The sequence below is a fragment of the Camarhynchus parvulus genome, chromosome 2, assembly GCF_901933205.1.
Source record: "Camarhynchus parvulus chromosome 2, STF_HiC, whole genome shotgun sequence".
NCBI lineage: Eukaryota > Metazoa > Chordata > Aves > Passeriformes > Thraupidae > Camarhynchus > Camarhynchus parvulus.
The window spans coordinates 38,656,661-38,682,368 of record NC_044572.1 but is presented as its reverse complement, the minus strand read 5'-3'; the positions used below and the strand labels follow the sequence as shown (position 1 = coordinate 38,682,368).

Sequence of the window (25,708 nt, the reverse complement as noted above, 5' to 3'; positions counted from 1 at the left end):
ACAGTAGTTCTTGTTTACCTAGGGAGATAATTGTTTTCTGGAGAGCATCCAGCTGGTAACTTACTTTCTCATTAGACCCCTTTTTCCTATTAGTTATCTCCTGTCAGTTGATCTGTGTCATTTGATAAAACTAATTAGGTAATAAAAGACTGTTTCTGAGCTCCTCCCTTTAATTTTGGCATGGTGAAATGTGCTTCTTGGCACCTTGCTCCTTCCACATAAAGACAGCCTTCAGTTGACAAACAACATTAATCCAAAAGAAAACAAGCCAGTTCACGCATCCTCTCTTGATATATCCTTGTGCCAGAACAAAGTAGTTCCTAACAAATTATTTGTACCAAAGATAATGACATAACCCTGGCACTGTTTTAGAGTTTTGCAAATGTTTGCAGAGCTTCTGAAGAGGCCAGGCTAAAAATACTCAATGAAACCATTCAGAATTCTACTAAAAGCATTTTGTTTCCTAGGACTTTCCTCCCTTCTGAAAATGCCCTCCAACAGCTGCATGGCATTTATTAGAAGGTGATGAAGGTATAAGGTAGGAAATCACATTTTATATTTTATTTTGAAAATTGGGCTAATTTTCAGGCTTCCTTTTTAGATTACATACATTTTTGTAAAGAAAGGGATATCTCAATGGAAGGTAAGCTTTTTAATTAGCTTCAAATTGAAGTATGCTCATCCAATGAAAAAGGCTGATCAGATTGTTCTTCATGAAAGTTTTCAGTGTGGGGGTTTGAGGTGTCATGATATGAAGCATTTCAAAGACAAATAGCCAAGAATTGCCACTCCTTATGGGCAATGGCCTCTGCTGCACCCTAATGAGGTAGGAATTTCCTGAGGATGCTGGTAGATTTTTTTTTCTTGATTTCTTGCTGCACCCCAGAATAAAATTCTTCTTCCAAATTTACTTTGAGAAGAGTATAGAACATGCTATGCTCAGATGTAAGACCTGAAGAAATCGCTGTAATCATTTTCCATTCACCCCAGAGAGAATCTATCAGAGCCAGTGAAATTAGCCTAACAAAAGGATCTCCACAGTAGCTGTGCTGTGTTTTACACTCAGAAATGTCACCTCTCTTAAAATAATGGCTTCTACCTGTTTAATGTTGAATGCAAGATGTGCTTTGGTCAGGTCTGAAGAACTGTTTTGGTGTTAGTTGCATATTTACTGTGTGTTGTATTTATTTCCATCTCAGAAAGATCTGCCATGGGGATGTTCATATTGTGCTTGCAGAGATTTGGAGTATTACATCTTCTGGGATGCAAGAGCCCTAAAATAGCAGTGTATGAAATTTTAAAATCAGTGGTATGATAAACCTGGATAGTACCAGTGTGTGTTTGTGAGTCATGTGATAAATAAATGATGGAAGTGATAGTGAGAGTCAGCTACAGCAACAAGAAGTAACTGTTTTAAAAACTAAGGGGGAATAAAAGTTTGTACTTTTATTTGTCCTAATTAGATTCAGAAAAGGTTTTTACTTGCTTTTTGCCCTTGAACATTTTTTGTCTTCTCTACATGCACTTATAGCCAATAGTGACTCATGGGCATTCAGCTAAGATGCCCGAGATGGTTATTATCCTCTGGAGCTGCTGCTTTTCCTAACAGAAACAGTCTGAGATACTGCAGTTTATGACCTGCCATAATGCTAACTTTTTCTGTCTGTTTTGACTATCATACCTTGTATCTCAGGCAGAGTTGATTTTGCATTTCTAGCATAAAACATAAGAGCTTTCCAAGCAAATGGCAGTCACCACCACAAGGGAATTGAGAGCATGGGCTAGCCTGCCATTGTGTCAAATCTGATAATTGGTTTTCACACATAAGTAGCTCCGGAAATCCAGACTACCAAGCCTGTTTGTCCTGTGTGCTTTCCTTTAATGTACTACTCATTTTCACTCCCAGTTAGTTTCTTAGCCCTCCTGGCCAAAATTCAGTGCCACATGAAGCCCCTGTGAAAGCCTTGCTCAAATTGTTCCAGTGCTTGTGATGCATCAGTGAATTGTATCTGTGTGGCATGATTTTCAGCTGTGAACAAATTCTCCAGGATTTGCTAAGAGGTAGTGTTGGGAATCTCTGTATTTATAGGCAGCCCTGTGGTGCCCAGCAGCATGACACTCATTTTCCCTCAGGATCCTTTCGCTGTCTGGGCTCTGTGCTGTCTGCCCTGTTGGAAGTGAAGATGTGGAGCAGTGCCAGAGGTACTCTTGCCAGCAGGGTTATGGGCTCATTTTGGCTTGACCCCAGAAGAAAGGCAACAGATAAGGAATAGAGGAGGCTACAGCCCAGTTTTGAATGGAGTTGCTCTTGGTTTCTCTGCCTTGGCTCAATGTTTAGCCATGGTCTCTGCACAGCTGTCAAGATCTGATCCACGGGAAGGGAGGGAGACTGCTTGGCTCACACTGCTGCAGTCCTGTCCTAGGCACTGCAGAAATAAATGAGGAAGTGCTGTTGAGCAGAGGCACTGCTCTGGGTGTCCTGGCAGGAGACAGCACAGCACCTCTACTGCTTTCTTGGCTGGACAGGTTGAGAGAACTCACCAGCCTGCTGCTCCTCTGTGCTGCTGACAGATGCTGCTTGTACAACCGGTGGGAGAAGCCAACCTTTCCATCCCCAGCCTGGCACATGTAGACAATGCAGTTTAATATAAATGTGTCCTTTTCACTGCTTGTTGAAACAAAGCTATATGTTAACATTTTGTGGATTAAACCATTAGTATTCACATTTTCACTCCTATGGGGTGCACAAATGCTATCTGTATATGGAATTAAGAGTGCATAGCTGTAGGAGAACTGTGTCTTTACCAGCTAACTACCGTGCAGCATTTTCTGAATTAATGAGAAATCCTTCTACAAGCCAGGATTGTTTTTTCTAGTAGGGATTGCTGTTGTGACACTAGATTATTTTCAGGTTCAACCACATTGTGCTTAGATGAGACAATGAATTGTTTTGTTGGATTTTTTTAAAATTAACACATCATAGAAGTGCCTAAACTCATCTGAAAATTAGAGGAGGAAAAATGCACCCTATTTTACTGCCATGTTAGTGCAAGCTTTACTGACAGTTCAGCAGTCAATGATGTTTTACAGTGCTTTTGTTTGGTGCTAAAAAAAATTTTCTGTTTTATGCCTAAGTTACATGGAATACATATAAGAGTTAAAATTGAGTATATGTCTTGCAAAGGAGAATTAAAATTGGAAGGAAAATACACTAAATTGTTGTGTGAGTGTGTTATGACAGTGACTTTCTTCTATGCAAAATTTAAGATAAAAGATGAAACATGCTAAAAGCTAAGTAACAGCTCGTGCTAGTAAACAGTATTTGTCTTCAAAAAGCCATAGGGATTTTCATGAATTTCAAAAGATCCATAAATGAAAGAGATTATTTGGCTTGACTTGCAGATACTGCTGCCAAAGCAAGGAACTAAAGTAACTGTCCATAGCAGAGCCAAAATGAACTCTGACTCAGGTATTCCTGATCTCTCTCCTTGTTCTCCAGTTGCTTGACTGTCATGGCAGACTGACACAAAATTGTCAGGAGGTTGTTCCTGGTTTTTTTTTTTTTAGCCATTAGAAACATTGGTTCTCTGCAACAGACAATGTTTGTACTACGGATGCATGAAAGTGGTTTGAGCATGTCTGCTTGTGGATATATTTTATTTTTAGAAACTGCAGAATTTTCCCCTGTTCTTACCATTTCCTGTGGTTTTGCTCTGGAGTATGATGGATGAAGAAGGCTATTTGTGTGATTAAGGTATGAGAATAGCAACTGTAAGTCTTGGGTTTGCAGTTGCAAGTCAGATGTGACGGTCAGTCCCCGAAGTGTAGTAGCAAAAAGTGAACTTCTTCATCTAATAAAAGAATATTTGTCCTATTAGAAGTGCATAGGAGAAGTAAGGCTGCATTAATATTTTAAAAGCCCTGTGGGATCCATGTAGGAAAGTGTCTGTAGAAGTGGTATTAAGTCAGTGAGAGTGTAGAAACAGTACATTCACCTGCAGTAAGCAGTGAGAGAATTAAGCTAAACAGGAACACGATGCACTGGAATAAGTGTTGACACATGGAGTTAATTGAGAGCAATTAGGTCTGTGCATAGACAAGATCTACACAGCCCGTTTGATGCACAGCATTATGTGAGTAAAGGGTGCAGGATTAGACCTTTTGTTTACAGATTTACCTAATGCTTTGAACTATTTGGATGAATGGTGTTACACAAATGTTAGTCATAATTATTATTTAATTATGACCGCATGTTTACTTTGAACATAGTCCTGTGCCTAATATGTAGGAAAGCCGGGATAATGTTGCAGCTCCAGTGTGCGAGCTACTGTTTGCCAAGCAGCGTTTCCCTAATGGCTTCTCCTTCCATGGGATGGAAATGCCTCCCTGGATGGTGAAGTTACACCAGTTGTGGTATGTAATAGGCAAATAGCTTGCATAAGAATACCTTCAGCTAGAACATTTTAGAATATGCATCTGAGATAGAATGCTAACTTATTAAAATTGAGGCTATTAAATGTGCTGCTTGTATATCATTTCAAAGTCCCTGAGATGCTAGTATTTCATTCTGTTTCCACTGAGAGTGCAGAAAGCAAATTTCATAGTATGATTCATAATACAGGAGTGCTACAGAATTTCTATAATTCATGTGTTGCTACTTTAATTTGCATTTAAATGTTTAAACTGTTATAAAATTGAAGATTCTTTAAATTTCAATGTATTTTTTTCACTCTTAAGCAGAATGAAGTTGTTCCTTGTTTAACTCTGTTTTGAGGTTTTTCTTTGCTCTGATCTTCCATTTCAGATACTGTGGAGATCTTAAGATAATTTTATGAGTGGCTACGCATATAAGCAAGAAAGAGCTTAGTGGGGATTTTTTTTGTTGTTTTTTGTTTTGCTTTGTTTTCTCTTTGTTTTGGGGTTCTTTTGTTTGGGTTTCTTTTTTTTTTTGTTTGTTTGATTTGATTTGGGGTTTTTTTTTGTTTTTTTTTTTAAACATTTTTATTTTTTTTCTTTTTTAAAGACCCTTATAAGAAATATAATTCTGATGAATGTATGGTATCCTAGGTTGCAAGAGATGGAATGCTTTCTGTCCTATCCTTTTCACTAAGTTAATGTGGGTGGTTTTTTGAGTGACCAAAGGTAATGGAGAATATGGACATTTTCCTTAGAATGCTCTTAGTGCTTTGAATGGAGATACCTCAGTTCCTCCGTGCCTGGCATTTTACAATGATTGTTGGTCCTACTGAGAGGGGAGAAAAAGACTTCTCTTGAGCAGACTGTGCACATGGACTTGTGTGCAGATCAACCTCATTAATTCAACAAATATCTGTCTTTTCTTTAACCCAATATGGGAATCTTCTGATTCCTGACTGGGTTACTGAATCCCATAATTGCATCCCATAATTGCAGCTTATATTTTTCTCATTGTTTAAGGCACTTGATCTTCCCTGTGGGCCTCCCCTGACATGCTTGGCCCTGCTCACCAGTCTGTAGAAGAAGATTTGTGAATCTCCTGGTGGCGACAGGCTTAAGGTGACATGACACTTCCCACGTGCACCAAAAAAAGCACGTGTATTTCTGTACTTCAGTTTTCCTGAGCACCTGTTGGCTTTGGTGAGAAGTTACTTATCCAGTACATTTAAAAAGAAAATTAAAATTGTCAATCATTTAGAAGAAGTGTATGTTTTCTAAAGGGAAAAGGGGACATATGCTGATTCCTTCAGAAGAGAAGAAACATTTTTTAAAGTCTAGGAGTTCAAAGTTTACTTAAACTTTCTTTCACATGAAAGACATTCTGCTCTACATGACTGTCTACCTGGAAACAAAGTATTTTGGTAGAAGTAATTTATGTTTGATTTGAAAAGATTTCTGAAAAGAAGTTTGGTTTTAGAAAATTATTTCACCCCTTCAATTTATTATTTTGGTGTTGAAATGAAGGTAAAAATAATTTGTGAATGCAGTTTCCTTGAGAGGGCTTGAGTTTCTGCATTCCTTTTCTCTGTGTCTTTCCAGCCTGGCCATACGATTGAATGTTTGAATATTGTAGTGTCAACAGCTCCTTGTATTTTCACTTGATACAGTTGAGCAAAAATTTTGACATTCAGCTGAAATGTTTGAGGAGCCATTACCAGCATAATTCTGCTTCTTAAGTAAATCTCATCTCAGTGCTTGAAATCTAAATGGATTAATATTTTTAATGTCTTGTTTACAATGCTGCCTATGAAAGCCTGTATTTGTCTACTTGCCAGCCTTCCTTCTTGGCCAGGAACCATTCTGGCATGAATCTCAACGCTGGGCTCCCATCCATTTTCCTTGAGTCTCTCTCTGGTTCCCTCCCTTTTCCTCAGGGGCTCTCTGGAAGATTGTCAGAAGGGCTTTAATTTCTTGAGCAAGTCAGCTTTTTTTGACTCCTAAATATTTCTGCCCCAGCCCTGAATTTCGGAGTTTGCCAGCCAACCACAGATGGCTTGTCCCAGTGGTGTTACAAAAAAATACATACATTCTCTGTTTTGCTGAAAACAAACCTAAAAACAAACCAGTGTTAGCTTTGGAAAGGGGCAGAGAAAGATGCTTAAGAAAAAAGAATCAAATGGAGTGTGTATGGGGGACTTGACAGGGTGCCCAGCAGTCTTGGTGGAGTAAAGGTGAGCTAGTAGGTGATTCCTAATGTAGATTGTATCCACTATAGCATCCTCTACCATTTATACATTTTACCAGCAGAGCCATATTAGCTAGGAATGCCCCAAAATTTACTAAAATTAGAAAAAACCCCAAATATGACCATTATGGTGGCACTGGTTTAGCTGTGATTGCTGAGTGTCTTCAGGGGTAGCAGGGGTCTTAGAGGAGAGTCTGGGGACTTGGCAAGTGTGGCATAAGCGCAAGTGCTAAAGCAGCAAGCAGGTTAGTAGAGAGTAGAAACCAGGGGTATATGATATCAGACTACATTACAGTAAAATTACGCAGCTGCAGGTATGGTGAACCCTCTTCTGAGCAGGCCAGCAAATCCTCACTAGTGGTTATTTTGATATGTGATACTCTGATGCTAATCTAAGGAGTTGAATGCGAAACCAAAGAAACCCCAGCAACAATGAGAGCCCTTAGCTGAGCAAGGAGCTCTTGGCAGTTCCTCTGCCTTCCTAGAAACAGAGAGTGAGCACGAGTTCATTCAGTGACAGGGTGCAAGGTCCCTGGAGAGGTGTGGACAGTGGGTCCCTGCATGGTGCCCTGACTCAGGAAGGAAGAGGTGGTGTCCCCACACTCCAGTACTGAGACTGCTTTGCTCCCCAAAGCAACAACAATTTCTGCTTGGTCTGGCTTGAGGTGGGGGTTTTCTGCCCAGTCTGGCATTAGAGGGGAGTGCGGTGGAGTGGCAGCCCTGGAACAGAGCCTGGCCAGACACACGTTTTGCCAGCCTGCCCCTGCCCTGGGAAGAGTGGGAGTCACTCTGACCCCATGGTGGAGGAGAATCCATATTGCCCCTGCCATCAGTACAGTGCTGGTCTGTCTCCTGCCTGTGCTTCCACTCAGCTCCAACGTCCTGGGAAAGGTCCCCTGCGCTGGAGGTGAAGATAGAAGGTGTGAGTGAGAGGAGGCAGCCAAAGCCCTGCGTGCCTGCCCATGAGACACAGGTGGGGGCCAGCTGCACCCCAGGAATGAGTAAGTGAGGGAGCGAATGCATGTGTGTGCGTGTAAGATGCTGATTTCCAAGGAGATTTTAATTTCTGGTTCTTAACATGCCATTTATTTTTGAAAACACGGTATTACTCAAAATGAGATAGGTTGATGAGCCACAATAATCTTGACAATCTTTCATTATAGATATCTGAAGGAATATGAGCTTTCTTAATGTTTTATAGACTAGTGTGTCTGGTTCTGAGAAATTATAAAAGAAATCTAAATAGCAGGGATAAAGAAAAGGGAAATATGGATTTAATATATGAAGCAGCGAAGTATTTGGCTACCCTTTATCATTTATTGATCATTCTATCTGCTGTTCAGAAATTATTTGGAGTCAATGATTGTAAGATTATTTTTTTTTAAATCTCATTGTCTGTCTCAGACACCAGGCTTACAAGATGAATGTACAAACATGAGCCTGTGAGTCAGGCATCATGTCAGTGGAGGTGGCTGTGTGAGCAAGGCTGTAGGTAAACAGAAATAAAGTTAATTGGCACTTTTCTTGTATGCACGGGCAGCTGAAGTCCTTTTTGCTGGAAGAAATTTTCTTTTCCCATTATCCTTCAACATTCTCTTGGCGGAATTGTCTCAAGGGAAGTGAGTGAGTCAGAAAATATGCCAAGTTCATGTCATGGCTGTTTCGGCGTTTCTTTCTCTTGCTGGCCTCCAGGAGCTTTATTGGCAAGTGTTTTTAAAGGAAATATTGGCACAGGAAGGCCTTATTGTTTATGTCATGAAAGTCTCTTGGCTTCTTCTGCCTTGTTATTTTCTCCCTTAAATGGGGAAATTAGGAGTGGGGGGACTGAGAAAGGAAAAGAGGAGAGAAGCAGAAACTATTGACGATTGCTACCAAAACTCTTCCCCCTACATCAGGATGTATCTTGGTGAGTCCTCTCTTTGCTTTTTCTCTGTTGCTGCTTTTCAGGCTCTGCTACAGCTGGTAAATGGGTTTTTAATGCATAAGTCTCCTTTTTATGCTTTTCAAGATGTGGCACTTAGAGAGTTTTTTGAAAGAAGCCAGCAGTTTTCTGCTGGACTCTCCTCTGCCAGAACGGGGCAGGGAGAGGCAAATGCAGAGCCCAGCCAGGGTCAGATCACTGCTGCCTTCTCACATGCGGATCTGAGCTCTGTGATGGGCTGTGGAGGACATTTCATTAAATTCTTTTTAGTTCTGTGTAAGGTTTGCGTACAAAATACAATGTGATTTACAGGAAAAAAAAATAAAATCAGTATGTTCTGCTGAGCAGATGCAGCGGCTACAGAGAGAAACAATAGTGAGATGGTGCATGGTCAGAAATGTTGCTTGTTGAAAACCAAAGCAGAAAGCAAAAGTATTCCATCAAATATGTATGCATTCTTTAAAAAAATTACCAAACCAACAAACCACCCCCCTCCCTCTACCTAAACTTACTCATATGCACTCAGGCAATTTTGGCAAAACATAAAAGCACACAAAAAAAGAATTATGTCCAGGGCAGCAATAAAAATTGCTGTAACCTATTACCCTCAAATTAGGTGAGAGTTGGAAAGTCTCTGAGTATGCTATTAAAGAATTAAATATTAACATTTCAAAGAATGTTTCAGTATTTAATTTTTTTTGTTTGGAAAGTAAAAAGTTAACTCTCCTTGTGATACGTCATGGCAGAAATTCTGTTTCTAAACCAGGTTCATTTTTATCTATGATATTTTCCTCTCTGATATTTGTGGATGCAGCTCAAAGATCTAGGATAAAAAATTCTTTCAGGTTAATGTAACAAAGGTATGCATTGATGTACAAAAAAAGCATAACCCTATTTCTTTTGGATTTGTTACCACAGGAAAAGAAATGTAAAGCAAATGCCTATTTTTGTGAGTTAAACAGAGAAAATGACATCTAAACCGCTTTTCTTTGTGTCCATTTAAGCTGAAGATTGTCTGTGGAATTAAATATCTATTTCAAGGCTGTGATGCAGTTTTTGTGATATCTCTTCAAACACTAAGTATTTGTTGGTACATAATAATTCTTTTTATTGTGGCATCTTCCTTGCATTTTGGTGATGCCTTTTTGGAATGCTCTTTTTCAAAGGAAAGAGACATGATTAATCTTGGCTCTTTAAACCTATATTGTTTCACTTTTCAACTCTTTCATGTTCTTTTGTTTTCTAACCTACCTATTTGCAGTGTCTGTGCAAAATTCTGTAAGTGCATAACTGTTTAATTTGTGGAAGCTTTTCCCTTCCCCCTCTGCTTCCAACTTTGTACTTGATTTGTACAAACCTTGCTTCTACTTTCTTTAAAAATTATATACAATTGAAGGTTAGTTCAAAGTTCTTGTGGAACATGCGTTTCTAGACCTGAATATTCTTAGAGCTTGTTATTTTTTCAGATTTAGGATCTTGCTCAGCCTGTTACAGGAAAAGTAACTGCCTGCCAACATTAGAATCCAGGGAACAGGAACCTGGATTTTGCTTGGAAAACATCTTTAGGAAAGGTGGCTGTGGCTTTTATATGCCTGCCTTCAAGTGTTTTTACTAAGACTGAGCCATAAGAATTGTATTGTAAAATGATAGTTACAAAACCAGGAAAAAAATACCCCTCCTAGCAGCACTAGCATATTTTGTTTATAATTCATTTGTATGAATATAAATCTGTAACAAAGTAATCACTTAAAAGGATGTCATAGTTTCATAGAGGATGTTGCAAGTGAGCCATTTTCACTTTGTTGTAATTGTTAACTAGAGTGAACCATAATATTTTTCTGGTGTTTTTTTCTGTGTGTACATATACCTGTATCTATAAATATATTTGAATAGTTATATCAAAAGATAAGCATAGTAATACTTATTGTTATATCACCATGGATTTTTCTTCTATGTTAGGAATCCTACATTTGTCAGTTCAAGCAGACTGAAACCTTTGTGCCGTGTTTTTTGTGCCTCATGTCATAACACGAGAGAAAACAAACCATAAAACTGGGTGTGAATAACTGTACTTTGGCCTGTGTCTGCTATCCACTTTACCAGACAGCCAAAATTCTTTAGACATGGCAGTAAAAGCTCAATATTAAATCATCAGCCCATACCTACTGCTCCAGTGTCAGGTACGCTGTGACAATATTACTGTATTATTATGCTGGAGCGCCAAGTGAAATCACCTGTTCCCTTAGGGACTTCCATTGCAGATGTCTTTCTCCTCTGTCCCCTGAAACTTTAGGGTATCTTCTGAGCTAGGAAGCCCTCAATTTGGGCTACTCCCCTGGTAGGTTGGTTTCCTTAGCAATGAACTGTAGGAAAACTACCTTCTCCTTTTCAAGAGCTTCCTCCTCTCTCCCACAGGTCCATTAATTTTTGTTGCATTGGAGAAATAGAAGAAGATAAAAGTTGGATATGGCTGATAACAGTCCTGTAAAAACAATTTCCATAATTTAGAACTTTTCCTTTTCTGACCGCCGGACTGTCACATGTGTGTAGAGAGCTGATCAGGATGAGTGCTCTCAAACCACAGCTACAGTTCAGTGCTTCAGCATGAAATGAAGGGAACAGGGAGTCAATTATAATTTAGGATTTTGTTGTTCATCATGCAGGCTAAACAGCCTGGCTTAACAGGAGGAGGTCAAAATTCACAGGTCTACCCAACTCTTCAGGGGAGGCAATGATTCGGACAAAAATTATGATCTAGTTATAATCTACTTGAATTTCCAGAAATTATTAATAGGGTTCTTTCCTGAAGGTTTATAAAGAATTAAAGCTCCTGTGCACTGAAAGGGAAACTCTTGTAGTGAATTGATAGCAGGCTAAAAGTTAGGAAGCAATGGGGAGTAAATAATCAGGTTTTACAGTGGGGGAATCCTGTAAGGCATCAATCCAACATAAGGAAAAAGGGGTTAATACTGAAGTAATAAAGCCTGATGGTGGTGCTTTAGTCAGCTGGGAAGAATTGTACAAGGATTTGACAGTATTGGGTGTGACTGAGCAATATATTGGCAGAGGGAATTCAGTCACAATAAATGTTAATATTTTTAAAAGAAGAAGAATTGCAATCACAATGGACTTATGACCACATAGGGAAAAAGTGCTGGTGCCTAATAGATTTCTTATAAAGGTAACAGCTGAATGTGCATCATAAGTCAAAAGCAAACATTGTGATTTTTTAGGAAGGGGACAGAGAAAAATGTCATATTCTCTGTTTCACTCTACATAGGACTGCATCCAAGTAACATGGTTTTTGTTCTGACCTGTTAGATTTTCATGTCTGTAGTGTTAAAACATGTATAACAGCACAGTATTTTCCATTCTCAGATGCATCTTTTTCTGACATGATCTAAAAACCCTATTATACGAAGAACAAGTGAAGATAGACTGATGCCTACCAATGTTGTGGCACTTCGATAGAAGCATCTAGCAGTTCCTTACTAGTAATTAAGAAAGGAAAACGCTGAGAGCCTATCTGAAAAATAAAAGGAGTGAAGGCTGTATGAAATTTTAAGCTGGGAAAAGCTACAAATGTAAACAGCTTTATGCTGAACAGAAGCCCTCCTTAATAAATAAAGATAGTTCATCTGGGGACTTTGCTGTAACAAGCCTGTCTTCCATAATGTTTTATTCTGGAATGGGTTAGTCCCAAAGGACTTTTTGATTGTGTGGATTCAAATGTATGTACATATAACTGCTGTACCCATCAAATCCTCTATTTATTCCAGAGCAATTTTACCCAGCAAAACTTATGCCTGTTAGGTACTAAGCACCAATATTGTGGCCATAAATATGCAAAATTAAGCACTTCGCCAGGTACTTTCCAGGTACAATAACTGCTACATATTTTGTATATATTTTAATTGTTCTCTTGGTTACAAACTTGCACATGAAGTATGGGATGCATACTGCACGTAATGATTTCTACTTTTCCCTCCCCATCCATCTGAAGATCTCAGATATTAAAGAGAAGAAAAATATTCTAATCATGCATTCATGAAAATTATTGGTCTTTGGATCATTTTACTTATGGTTTTATAAAATGTTTAAATTTCACAATTTCTGACCAAAAAAATTTACAAAATTCTTTTTCACCTGCAAAAGGCTTGAGATCACACTGACCAGATGGCTCTTCAGAATTATATAGGTGTATTCAAACAGCTTAAAAGATTATTATCATTGCTTCCCTGATTTAAAAAAAAAGAAAAAAAATTATGCTAATGTTGTTCTAAGGTTCATCTAATCTGTACATAGAAGTAATAAGTAATTTTACAGTTTACACAAGTTTAAATAGAAAAAGATTAAAATTAAAAGCAGAAAACCTGATGGATAATCAAATGTGTTTCTTCACACAAAAAGTAATGCAAAGATTTCTACTATATCCATAGAGTCTGCATAATGACAGAAAATGTTACTTCTACATTGCTTAATTTCTCATATTTCTCCCTGACATTTTGAATCCCGCATTAGTCTGTGGAACAGATTCAAAATATCAGAGGTAAAACAAAAAGCCAAACTTTGTCTTCAGGATGTAGTTTCACTAACTTGATTGGGCATTACTCAGAGCAGATCCATTTTTAGCATATTGCAATTTGCATACTGACCTTTTCTGCACTGTGAATGAAAATTGATGCTGTGATGTGTTGATTAGTTACGTAAAACAACGTTTAAGATTTCATTTAAATATATTGTTTGGTGGACAATAATGGCTTCTACTCTATTATAATAATAAAAATATCCATTACAATAATAAAATAAATCTAGATTACTTCCAGATAGCTGAAAAAGATGATCTTACAAAGCTAAGCTTTGTTTTCAGAAATGCTCACTGACATTTTCTGTCTTTGGTAGCTCTCAGTAAAGTGCAGAACTGTTGAAAGTTTAACAGTCTTATGCAGGATGGATGTAGACATCAGGTCTGAAATGGGGGAATGTGTACATTTGCATGTGTGCATATGCTGATGATAATAGTTCGGAAAAATCTCACCTCAAAACTTTAGCCAGAGCAGCTGCTCCAGGTGAGCTATGTAAATGGATGGTTTTATTTCTCTTCCAGTGTGATCACTGCACAATTTAATATAAACTGAAAGCAGACTTACTTCAGGGAGAATAATCTGAAGTAGTTAATGTGTAGATTGCCCTAAGTAATGACTGCAAAATATGTGCATAAATACTTCGACCTGCTGAAGTCCCAGGCACAGCACCTGCTCCAGTTTAGTACTGTTGGAGAGAAAGTGAGCAACAGGAGACTGTCTAGACAGGAGTATCAAGAAATACCAAAGCCATGGGAAGCTTGAGTTCTAAGTAAGGTTTTAGCAAAGCACAGCTGCTTAGTTTTGTGAAAAGGTGATTGGGAAGACCATGATAACAGTTCTCATGAAATGGATATGTCCATTTCCAAATGGAAAGTTAGCTGTGAAGAAGAGCCAGCATTGGTTGTGGATCTAGCAGGACCATGACACTTGTGTCTCCACTAAAAGAACACTGTGCTGGGAAAAACACTCGAAAGAAAGGAGGAGATGAGCAATACAAGATGTTGCCTAGGGTAGGCGTGGTGTTTGAAGCTGGAAAAAATGGGACTGGGTGTGCAGGAGAGACACACCAACTGACAGATCTCTCTTTGTCACAACTGGTGAGATGCTCACTTTGTCTCAGGTGAGACATGCTATAGCAATCCTAATGGGTAGCCTCTAGTATACCAGAATTTATATAAACCCCTATAAGATTAAACTCCTTTTGATCATTGCTGTCCTTCACTATTTCACCCTGCACTTACACAAATCCTGCTCACAAATTACAGCAGCGAGTCTGTACGGACAGAAGGAGTAAATCTACTGCTGGACTGGAGCTGATCCTGCATTGAAAGAACAAACTTTTAACTTGTTGAAATGCTAAAAGCCTGTTGAACGCTGCAGTGAATTTCTTAATGCATGGCTTAAGGATGTTTCATTACTACACAGAAATTGGGAAAATAGATGCAGATTGTTCTGTTTCGGGGAGGTCATTCTGTGTTTAACTTTCAGCTATGTGTCTTGAAAAAAGGAAGCAAACTTTCCATCCTTCACACTCCAGTGTTCATTCTGAATGACGTTTAATGTACAGCCTACTGTGGCACCTCCTTTAATTAGCACTTGGTGCTTTTCTTCTTCTCAAGACAATTGTGATAGTGGCAGACTTCATGTCTTTATTACCAGCAAGATGGGAAAGGCTCCTGTAACTTCTGTAACTGATGGGCTGAGACAGTCTGGATGCCCGTAGCTCCTAATGAGCAGCGCATGACACGGTGCAGAGTATTGGCAGGATTAACGAGCCCAGATTTCCTGACCAGCACGCTGCCTTGTCATAGCAGCAGAGAGAAGGAGTCAGAGAGCATTAGCACATAGTCTGCAATGTACCTTTGTACTGGGAAAATCCTGTGCAACCAGCTGCAGGAATAGATGTGAACAAATCTTCAGGTTTCTATTTGCAAATCGGGATTTGTGCAAATGGTTGGGGACTGATGATTGTTATCAGACTGAAGCCCTAAAGCGGGAATCTGCCACTGACCTTGTTTTGGGAAAATGTTCCCATACACGAAAACAGATCAGAATACACTCCCCTCCAAAACTGTTCCCAGTTCTCTTGGCAGCATGAAAGGGTGTTTTTCCTTTGTTGAAGTCCCTGTCAGTAATTTTCTCACATCTTTAACAACGTGCTTCATTTTAACAAGAAAACATTATCACATAAGCCCCCTGGATTAAATAATATTAATTCTGATGTTTTCTAATCAATAGATTCCTGCGAAGTTTTCCTCTGTACTGAAAATTTTCTCTGTACTGAAATTGTTTTTTAAATGCCTTAGTTTGGAAAGCTAATGGCACTTGCAATGCTTTCTGACTAAGACTTTGCAAATACCTGATTTTCATCTGAAGGTTCTGATTTTGTGATACAGACAGTTCTAAGGAAGTGTAATCTTTCGGGTAATCTTGAGATTGTGAGGACACAGAGACACTCACTTGAATTGAATCACATATTATAACCATTCAACTCATAATTTGGCATCTAAAGTGCTTAAAAACACCCACTGATTTCTTATATTTCCTGACTCTTAAGGAAGACCAGAAAGATGAAATGTTAGGAGGCTGTATGAAGTGGGATGAAAGAAGCCTAACAAACTGAGTATGAGCTTTACCTTACCTTCCTTCAAGGAGATGAGCACCTGCACACTGGAGAGACCAGAGAGTTCATTTGAGATCAAAAAGCTAAGTGCTGTGCAGGACTCCTGTGTAGGTAAATACATAAAGGGATTGCTTTGTGACACCTATTTCTCAGTCTGAAGGTTATTTCAGGCTTAATTCTTGGTGTTCTTTATGGCACTTACACATGAACCCCTTCCAGCTGCCCATAATGAGAGGAATGCCTTGCAGAGGAATGGAAGCAAAGTCTTACCCCTAAGCTACTGAGCTGGGGCTCACAGTGCTCAGTTCTGGAGCCAGGCAAGTAGGTATCCCTCCATGTCTCCCAAAACCAGGAGAAAATGCCCAATACACAACAGAGCAGGTTGGCAGCTCTGAGGCTTTCCTATTTCTGTCTCTCATCTTGTCTGATTTGATCTCTGTGAGCTTCCTTGGCAGGTAGGTAGAATTAGCCAGTGTGGGTCTCCCAGCAGCCCTGATGAAGCTGTTTCTCTTTTTACATAAAATATTTAAATATTCCCTGAAAACACAGAAAAAAAATCAGTCTTTTCTGCGAGAAATCTGTGCAGCATGGAACTGAAATTAGTTTGTAGTTGTTTTACCTAGATTTAGAAAACAAAACAAGACAAAACAAAATATCCACCAGCTGTGAAAAAGTACTGAGAGAAGCAAGCATTGCCCAGCATCAAGTGAGGGTTCATTTGGTGAGTCTGTAAAAACATAGATTCTTCTGATTATTTACATGGTAGTACTAATTTTGTAAGACAGAAGAATATTTCAGAAATCAGCTGTCCAGCTCCAGGGCAGCTGATATTTATAAACAATGGGTTATAAACACTGCTGAAATTTCATTTGAAAACCTTAATCTCAGGCAGTGCATCTGAGTTGTGAGACAGTGCACCAGTGAGGGCTGTGGAATTGCAAATGAGCACCGCGCTTCTCTTCTCCTGGGTGGTGTAGGCAGCTTTCTGCTCCAGGCTGCTGCCTACCTTGCCTGCTGCCTTGAGCTATCTCGGCTTTTCCATGAAAGAATATAAGCAGTGGGTAGAGAAAAATTCTCTCAAGTGAAATGGGAACAGGATCAGGATCAGACTTCTTGTTGTTTTTTTTGGTTTTGCAAAGTCAAAGTATTTCAGGTGAATGTCATCTTTATTCAACCACCTGAAACAGGGAACTGACGATCATTGTAAAGAGGGTTTCACTTGAGATCATTCTTGTGTATAGTTGCCAAATATTATATGTGGGACTCAAATAAAATCTGAGTGTTATATCAAAGACCAGGAGAACTGTGATTACCACTGCCTAAGAATTAGGAAAGTCATCCGCCTATATATTCATCATGATTTTTTAAAAATAAAATTATTCATCATGATTTTTTAAAAATAAAATTAGTGCAAGTTCTTTCCATCTGATTTAATTATTTTAAAATTTGATGGGAATTTCAATAGCTTGTAATTAAGGAAAAAATAGTTTTACCTGCATGTCAGAAGTTTTCCCCACTGAGCAGTAACAACAAAAAAGGCATACAGGTTATTTTGTTACTTACTTCCAAATGCGATTTTTGGCACTGCAGGTAGGTTGATCTACTTCCAAACTCTTGGCCATTTCAGTGCTGAACAAATCCTAACAAATAGAACTTTTTGTTTAGCAGCTTAAAATCTTCTTCTTATTAACAAACACACTATGTATAAAATACTGGTCTTCCTTAGAGAGCATTAATAAAGAATGTATGGTACTGTTAAATATTCTAGTAGCTAAACCAAGCAAGAAATATCCTGGCAATGACTAACATCCCAAATCTCAGATTCTTCCCAGGAGTGCCTGGATTCTCTGGTATTATGCTGCTCTTTGTGCAATTGTTTGCATTTTGTAGGATTGAATAGTGCTTTTGCTCAGTTGTAAATGTGCTGTGAATGCAAGTGGACATTTTTCAGTGGTTATTCAGAGACATTCAGACACTGTGTCTGAAAAATTGAACAGATTTTAATTAAAAAACCTTGTAATTAATAAGAGTTAATACATTTAGTGACGTTTCTGGGTTTATATCTACTGTAGGTGTCTTGTGGAAGCAATCAGATTTCTTTCTGCAGGCTGGTCTCTGGATTTTATTAAGTCTTCTCCTTAATGAACAAGCCTCTTTTTTTTCTTGTTGTCTAGCTCTCTTTGAGTGTTGTAGAACTCCCTTTTGTTTTTGAGGATAATGACTCTCATATATGATTTCTTTTTGTTCTGTGGCGTCTCACTTCAGAATTTGAACTAAACTTCAGAAGCACAGCTAGCAACCAAAAGACAGAACATCTGTCTGCTGGAAAACTAAGCCTCAGTTGTTTCGACATCAGTCGTTTACATTCTTAGTGGGGGTACTTGGATTTGATATCTGTGAGGATAATACACTATATACTCCTTTTAAGGATAATTTGTGCAGCATCTAAAGGCAGTAATACTTATAGGAAAATTGTGTCTGTACAAAATAAACTGAAAAGAGATCTAAGGGTTATTTTAGAAAAGCATCAGAGAAAAAAACAATTTGGAAGGAAGATATTTTGCCTAGTTTTCTAGCTATGTCCCTATTGTCCCCAAAATAATGCTTTCAATGTTAGAATGCAATAATTTCATGTAGCATTTTTGCAAAGAAATGGGCAATTCAGTTTCATTACCTGCTCTTTCACTTACTGAATTTGAAGACATTAACTCCGTCTTTGGGACTAGGCAAGCAGCGAAATGATTTTAGATGATTTTTTCCAGCATGCATATGTTGTGTAGAGACATCTAAAAATAATCATCCCCTCCTAGCTGGTGAAATTATCCTGGCAAAGCCCCTAATACATACAAAGCTATGCCAATGGAAAAGTGCTGCCGCCTTTATCAATTTAGCTGATGCCATTTCGGGGAGATGACGCAGTGTTGGTGGGAGAGGGTTTCCTTCTGCTGGTGTGCATGTGAGGAGAAGGTCAGGAAGAGGCTGACGCTGTCAGGCTTGGTACATGCACCACCACGACAACACGGAATGCTTGATCCGTCCGCCTTGGATGTTCCGCTGTGCCCATCCCACTCAGTCCTGCCGAGTGCGCCAGCAGGTCAGCACACATGATGTGCTCAGAACAACAGACTTGATTGGCTGTTCCAATTTGGGACAACAGGCTGCAGTACTCAAGTGCACCCCCACCCTGTCATTACCCCCAAATGGCCCTGGTTAACATCATCTGCATCTGCTGTTACTACTTCTGCCATTTCTTGACCCTCCTTTTTCCTGCCCTTGTACCTCTTTTCTCCACTCCAGTCTCCTCCCCAATAAACAACCCACCCTTAATTGCTTTTTTCCACCTTGATCCCATTTTTTCCACATCCATCTCAACCTTGTAAACCTGGCCTCAGGTGACAGGATTGGTCCTGATGGCCCTGAGTGGCTGTATGGCTGTACACCCCAGCAGGTCCTCTGCCCTCCCCCTTCCCTGTCTGTGGCACTCAGCCATCTCTTGCCAAGCTCCCGTTGGTAAAATCATTGAAACCTGTATAAAGAGTGCAGGAGTGACAGTCCCAGTAGACTTTATTGAGCCTGCTCAATGGAAATGAGTGCAAATGAAGAAGTACAGAATTTGGCATGAGAAGCTCTTCTTTGTGTCCTAATCCCTTGCTAGAGGAACATGGTACAGAATAGCTGATGTCAGTAGAAAGACTCCCTTGGCTTCCTAGGCCTTCCAGCAGAACCTTATCTTTTCTCTCACTATCTTAATGCTGTCAGGATGACTAATACAGACAGATATCCTAAAGCTGACAATGACATCTTAAATCTGTCATAAAGGATCGAACAGAATACTTATTTCAACAGCTGAGCAGATTTTTCATGAATTATAGCCCATTATTCTACAAAAAAGTGCAAGGATGAATAAAATCAAAATTAGAAAATACTTGTAAAATGTAGCAAAAGGATATATGATTGAAAAAAAGATAACTGGAAGAGATACACATATTTTGGCTATAGCTGTTGACTACAATACCTGAGAAATAAAGCCTAGTGGGGTTAAGAAATTCCAGCAAATTCTCCTGTTCAGGAGAAATGTCTGTGTTGTTAAGGCATTTCTAATGATCCAGTACTGTCAAATTCCAGTACTCAGGAACTGTGAATCAGGTCAATACTGTCAACTCTGCTATTTCATTCTGAATTTCTAAGACTTTTTTTTTCATTTTATTGTCTGTATGTAGTCAAGGACAGCATTTTATAGTCCACTGTCCCCTGTAGCTTCTGTGCCACTTCAGAAAATGCTGAGAGTATACCAGTCTCCTTTTTGAGAGACCTACAAAGATGGTTAAAAAAAAAAAAGCCTGGTTGAAAAACACATCTCATCTTGTTTCTTAAGTCTTCTTTTTCTATAATTTGGATAGGATACCTCAAAGAAAATTCTATTTTTAAGTCATTATAAATAACTTCTTATGTAAGATTCTCCAACAACTTCACAGATACTAAAAAATAAGCCCTTTCTAGAAGCTAGTACATTTTGTGCTTCCCATATAAGCAAACTGCTTTGTCATTTAGACCAAAGTATCTTAGTGGATGGCAGACCATGAAAATAAATCTGGAGATCCTGAAATAAATCAGGGGATTCTGTTCTGATAAAGTTTTCCTGTAGCTGGTTGCAGATACCTTCCACAAACAATATGAGGTGTTCTCTCATTCTGTCAATACCTTTGGGGTTTTTCTAATTAATCTATCTGCTTTTCATAGTAGAGATATTCCGTTTTGAATTGCACAAAATAACAAAATCCTCCATGCTGTATTTTTTTTTCCACAGAAATTTCACTATGAGCTATTGCAATCTCCACATATTGTATCTTGGCACAAAACACTACCTCTGCTTCTAGTTTGCATCATTAACTATCAGATTGGCTGCTCACTGTGTTTATAGGATACAACAAGAAATAGCCTGTTAAATCTGGCTGGTTGGTACAACTGACGTTGAATCATTCTGCTCCTGTGTTCTCACATTGTACAGAGACCAAAATCCCATAAAACTAATAAGCTGTAAAATAGAATTAAATTCAAAGGCAAAGAATATGCCCAAGTGTTGTTAATAAATTGAGAATAACTTTCCTGAAGTCTAAAATAGTAAACACTGAGAGTAGACTAGAAGTGGATTCTGTAAAACTGTTTTGAAGTAAAAAATGCATGCCAAGCATATATGATAATAATAGCAGTTCTGACAGCTTATCTGTAGATCTTACTGGCATACTGTTGGAACTGAAGTATTATCATCTCCACCTTATGGATGAGGAAGCTGGGTAACCGTAAGAATAAATTTTCAACACAGAACATGAGGCAGTGCTGATTCCAATTCCCGTTGCAACTCCCTAACTTTAATTATTTTTTCTGTGAGCTTCGATTGTTTCTCTTCATTATACAGAACTTGTTCTTTCAGCACAAGGTAATTTGGATAACACTGAATGTAGATTAGATCCATCCATAAATACTTACGAAATTTATTAATTCTAAAATTCCTGTGATAGATTAGCTCCTTCCCATCACTGGATGGGAAAATGCCCACATCCTTAATTTACACTGGTGTGTTGCTTTTCACACTTAATATTTTTCTGCTTGAGACACTATGAAAAGCAACAGGAAAAGAATGTCTCTGATGCTTATTTTAGCATGATTCCAGATAAGCCTGATGGGAAGTATGTGGAATATAATTTCTAAGATCATGTATTTCCACTGTCCTTTTTAATATCCATGTGATGCTGCTGAGAAAATCATGGGAAGCCTCAGTATCAGCAATACAAGGATGATTTCCCATTCTGCTTCTCCTCATTGATGTGAGTGGCATAAAAACTGTCTCTGAGTGTCTGGTTAAAATCAAACTGCATATTAGTTAAATAGAAATGGTGCTAAATGGAGGACTGAAATCTACTGAAAAAGTAGCAATTTCCATCTTGTCTTGTGTTTGGGACTAATTTTGCTTGTGGCTTCTCCCTTGACTCTCTTTGGCTTCCTTGTTGTCTTTATTTTCAAAGCAATCTTTCCTGAGATAAGCACCAAAAATTCATCTGGTAATTTGACTTGGGTCTTCCTCACATTTGTATCATCTTCCATCCTTAACCACTGCAGTGTGTTTACATAGAGCTTTAACCAGGAAACTCTTCAGTTCCTTGGAACTGTTCTGTTGCTGCACTTCTGGGAGCACTCCCTGCTTTATCACTGTCTTGCCCCTGGCACTCCATACCAGGTGGGATTCAGCATCTTCCTGCTAACCTCTGAAGTTATCATCTCCATTGGGTGTCTTAAAACAAAGTTTTCCTTGAATGGCGATTGCCCCTGCTTGCAGCTATGTTCTTCAAGGATCTGTTTGTCAGGCAGCAGATGCACATGAGCAGCACACAGAGATGGAGTCATCAGGGCCATGGCTTTGGCATTTGGTAGTGGAGCCCCTTAGGAACAAATGCAACATCCAGTTTTCCTGTTGCACAGCTGCACAGAGATGTGAAATTAGAACAGAAGGCGAGATTAATTGGAAAATTGGAAAGGAGAAGACAGAAGAGAATTATGTATTAAAGAAAATCCTGGCTCATCCCACTGACTCAGGAGAGCAAAGAAACTCAGATTGATACCTTGGTGTTACCTCAGTCACATAGCCATCATGAAACACTCTGTAGTAATGACAGTTTAATTAACTTAATAAAAGGGGTGGATAAGATTTCTGCATGTGATTTTTGGTATGCTTTCTGGGGAAAGTGTATCTGCATGCAGGCAATAGTGAAACTGTTAAGATCTGAGCCAACTACTGACAAACCAGGGAAAGCAAAACAGCTTCAGATGTGCAACTCACAACTCAGGGTAAGCAGGCTGAACAGGCCTTACAATTGAATTTCTTCTGCTCGATTTTTCCATTCTTTCCTTCCAGAGCCTTGGATTCCTTCTGTGTTGTCTCCAGCATGGACCTATGCCTCCATGCACCTACAAACAGGCCACCCTTAAAGCTGTTATTTCTTTCAGTGGTTTGGCTTTCTCTATCATTCCTGCGTTCCTCTGGTGTGCCATTTTATGAGACAGGGTGAACCTCATCTCTCTCCCCTTGCCTTCGAGCAGCTGTGGTCTCCTGGTGCCAGCTGTGGTGGTCACCAGCCACTTCACAGGGATAATTCAGCTCACCAACGCAGCACAAAACTTACCCAGCAAAAAGTGGGTATTTTCTGCAGAGTCAGTGAAGCGAGTCAGGTCATGCAAGGGCTAGAAGGGGGTTGTGCTACAGAGAACAAAATCTTTTATGTCTCTCCTCATTAAATATTATGCCTATCCTTAAAGCTATCACCAGTTTTTATAGTGTTTTGCATGAAGATTTTTAATGGGTTGAGTGTTAGCCTCATACTTAAAACTCCCTGTGTCCCACGTGTTAGGCCTTCTTTATTCTCTTTATTTTGAAATTTGGCTGTTAATATATAGTTGGGCTGCATTTCAAAGAGTTGTGCTATACAGCAAAGTAAGCATTGTGGTATTGGCATTTTCTAGAACTATTAACATAATTATTCCTTTACCAAAAATTATTTCAAGCAACAAATTAATGCCCAATGTGATCTACATACTAGGAATAAAAAATGCCCTCCTGTATTTGCAGTTAACTTTTATCCATTAGAAATATGCCACTAGACATTAAAATCAAATCACCTAAGGAAAGCAGCTTAACTCCTCTTTATCTTCAGCAACTTCAGCAGTTTTGCAGAGCCACCTGTAACTCAGAGTGGTTCAACAGCTCCCCACTCATGACCCCGTACAGCCATACAAGGAACTAAATAAACCCTACTTACTAGCAATTAAAGTGATTTAATTTAAAACACACTGACAGATGCATAATGGGTTAATTAGAAAATAAGTAATTAGCAAATAGGATGGAGAAGGTTAAAAGGTTGTGGACTTTTGTTGTTTGCTTGGGAGAGATAGTGAAATCATCAGCGATTAAACTTTTTCTTTTAATTTCTGGGCTTAATTCTATTATTGTTAGCTGTAAATGAGGCAGCAAACAAGAAGAGAAGGCTAAAAAAATAAGAAGAAATCACTGTTTTATCAGACACACTGAAAGGCCATTGTTAACACTTAGGCTATGTGATTTATTTCCAGTCTGCACACAAAAGCGGGCACACATCTATGATGTTTGTACTTCATATCAGTATGTATACACCTTCTGAGAAGAAGTAGTTGTCCTCTCCTCTCTGCACTGGGCCCCCAGTGAGGTCAGGAAAAAGGGTATAAGACATGATAGAGATTAGAATACACCTCTTAGGAAACTCTACCTGCCTTAAAGATTAAATCAGTGAATTACTTAGTTAGAAATATGCTGTAATGTGTTTGCTCTCAAAAAAAAGAAATTTTAAAAAGGAATAGTACATTGAATACGGTAACTTCTGTGGAAATCCTGAGCTGTGGAAATCCTGAGCTGAAATCCAGTTTACATGCAGTGCTGATTATACAGACAAAGCCATTGCAGAGGGTACGAGCAATTTTCTGTTTAAAGTGAAATAAGAGCTTCCACTTCATTTTCACAAGTATTATTCCATCTCTCCATGACTTTTGTCTGCCCAAAACCAGAAGCAAATGGGCATTTAGATAGTTTTAACACAGTCATATTTTATGACCACTAGCTTATTGCCAGGTAACTTGAAACTCTTTATTTATTTATAATAATTATATAAATGTATTGATGTATCTATGAAACATGTGGTTTGTATTTTGAAATTTCAGGGAGAATGTTTGCAGAAAGCCTTTTCCAGTGTGAGTCTAATTTTTACTAAAGTCATTGAATTTTTTCTTTTGAAAAACAAGCTTTTGGGTGAACCTCAGAAATAGCATTATAAAGTTTTCCATTTCAAAATATCAATTAAAACCAGGCATGATTTTTTCTTTTTAAATATAGCTGCCTGCTAACCTAATTATATGTCCACCAGTAACCATTAGCATAATTTGACCAAATTTCCCATAGCAGTCACATTCTTCCATCATTCCTTGCTCTCTTTTGAATGTGGCTATCCCTGTGTTCACTGTCTTGTCACTTCACCAAGCCATAGTTAACTCTCAACTAATATCTGTCAGTCCATCCTCATAATCATTTAACTTTATATGTTTTTCCCTCCCTTTCTATTAGTCATACTTTTTTGTGTCTCTGGTGTGCTTCAGGGATGTTTTCTGCTTTACTGCTTGATATAAAGCCTGAACCTACACATCCAGAGATGCCTTGTCCTCTTTTGGTGCGTGTCACACTGTCATCAACCCTCTGGTGCCCTTTTCCCTTGAGCCACTTCTGAAGTGCCAGGCAAAGGCTCCAGGTCTGCCAGTTTGACTTGTGGGAAAGGATCTTGCACAGATTCTAGTTGGACTTTATTTACCCACCATGCTTCTTGCTGGCTAGGGATACAGATTTTAGAAAACAACTAACTTCTTTTTCTGGTCAGTTACTTTGATTTTGTTGAAAATCAACTCCTTCAAAATTCTTTCCCAATTATAATTGAGTTTAAGCCATATATTTCATGTCTGGAATCTGTGTCAAACATTTCAGAATTCAGTGGTTTGGCAATTCAGCTATCAGTTTTTAGGAAAAATAGAATTAAATTTGGAAATTCATCAAGTTTACACAATAGACAAAACCCATGACGCTAAATCCATAGCTGTAAAAGCATCTATCATTTTGTTTTCCAAGGTTTTCTTCAAAGTTCTATATATTTGCACACTGTAATTCAAAGCCTGGAATACAGATAACAATTTTTCATTTAGATTTTTCTTTTCATTTTGGAATTTATTATTTGCAACTAAGTGGTGACTTTCTGAAGCTCTGGTTAAGAAAAGCAGAAAGCCTAAAGCTGAATTAATTCTGCTGTTCATATCTGAATCCCTGAAAATAGCTCAAACAAATGCCAGTACCA

General features: G+C 38.7%; 1 protein-coding gene across 5 annotated transcripts in view; it reads left to right on the top strand.

Moving 5' to 3' along the window:
* The window catches only part of THRB (thyroid hormone receptor beta), a 154,916-nt gene that overhangs the window by 71,428 nt on the left and 57,780 nt on the right, over window positions 1-25,708 (top strand). The window contains exon 1 of one of the 5 annotated variants that reach the window (XM_030971796.1): window positions 389-538. The exons of 3 other annotated variants lie outside the window; for them this stretch is intronic. The gene's annotated coding sequence lies outside the window, so the exon portion shown is untranslated. Of the gene's footprint in view, window positions 1-388; window positions 539-8,493; window positions 8,568-25,708 lie in introns of those variants that run through there. One more of the 5 variants, XM_030971795.1, reaches the window with a different exon arrangement.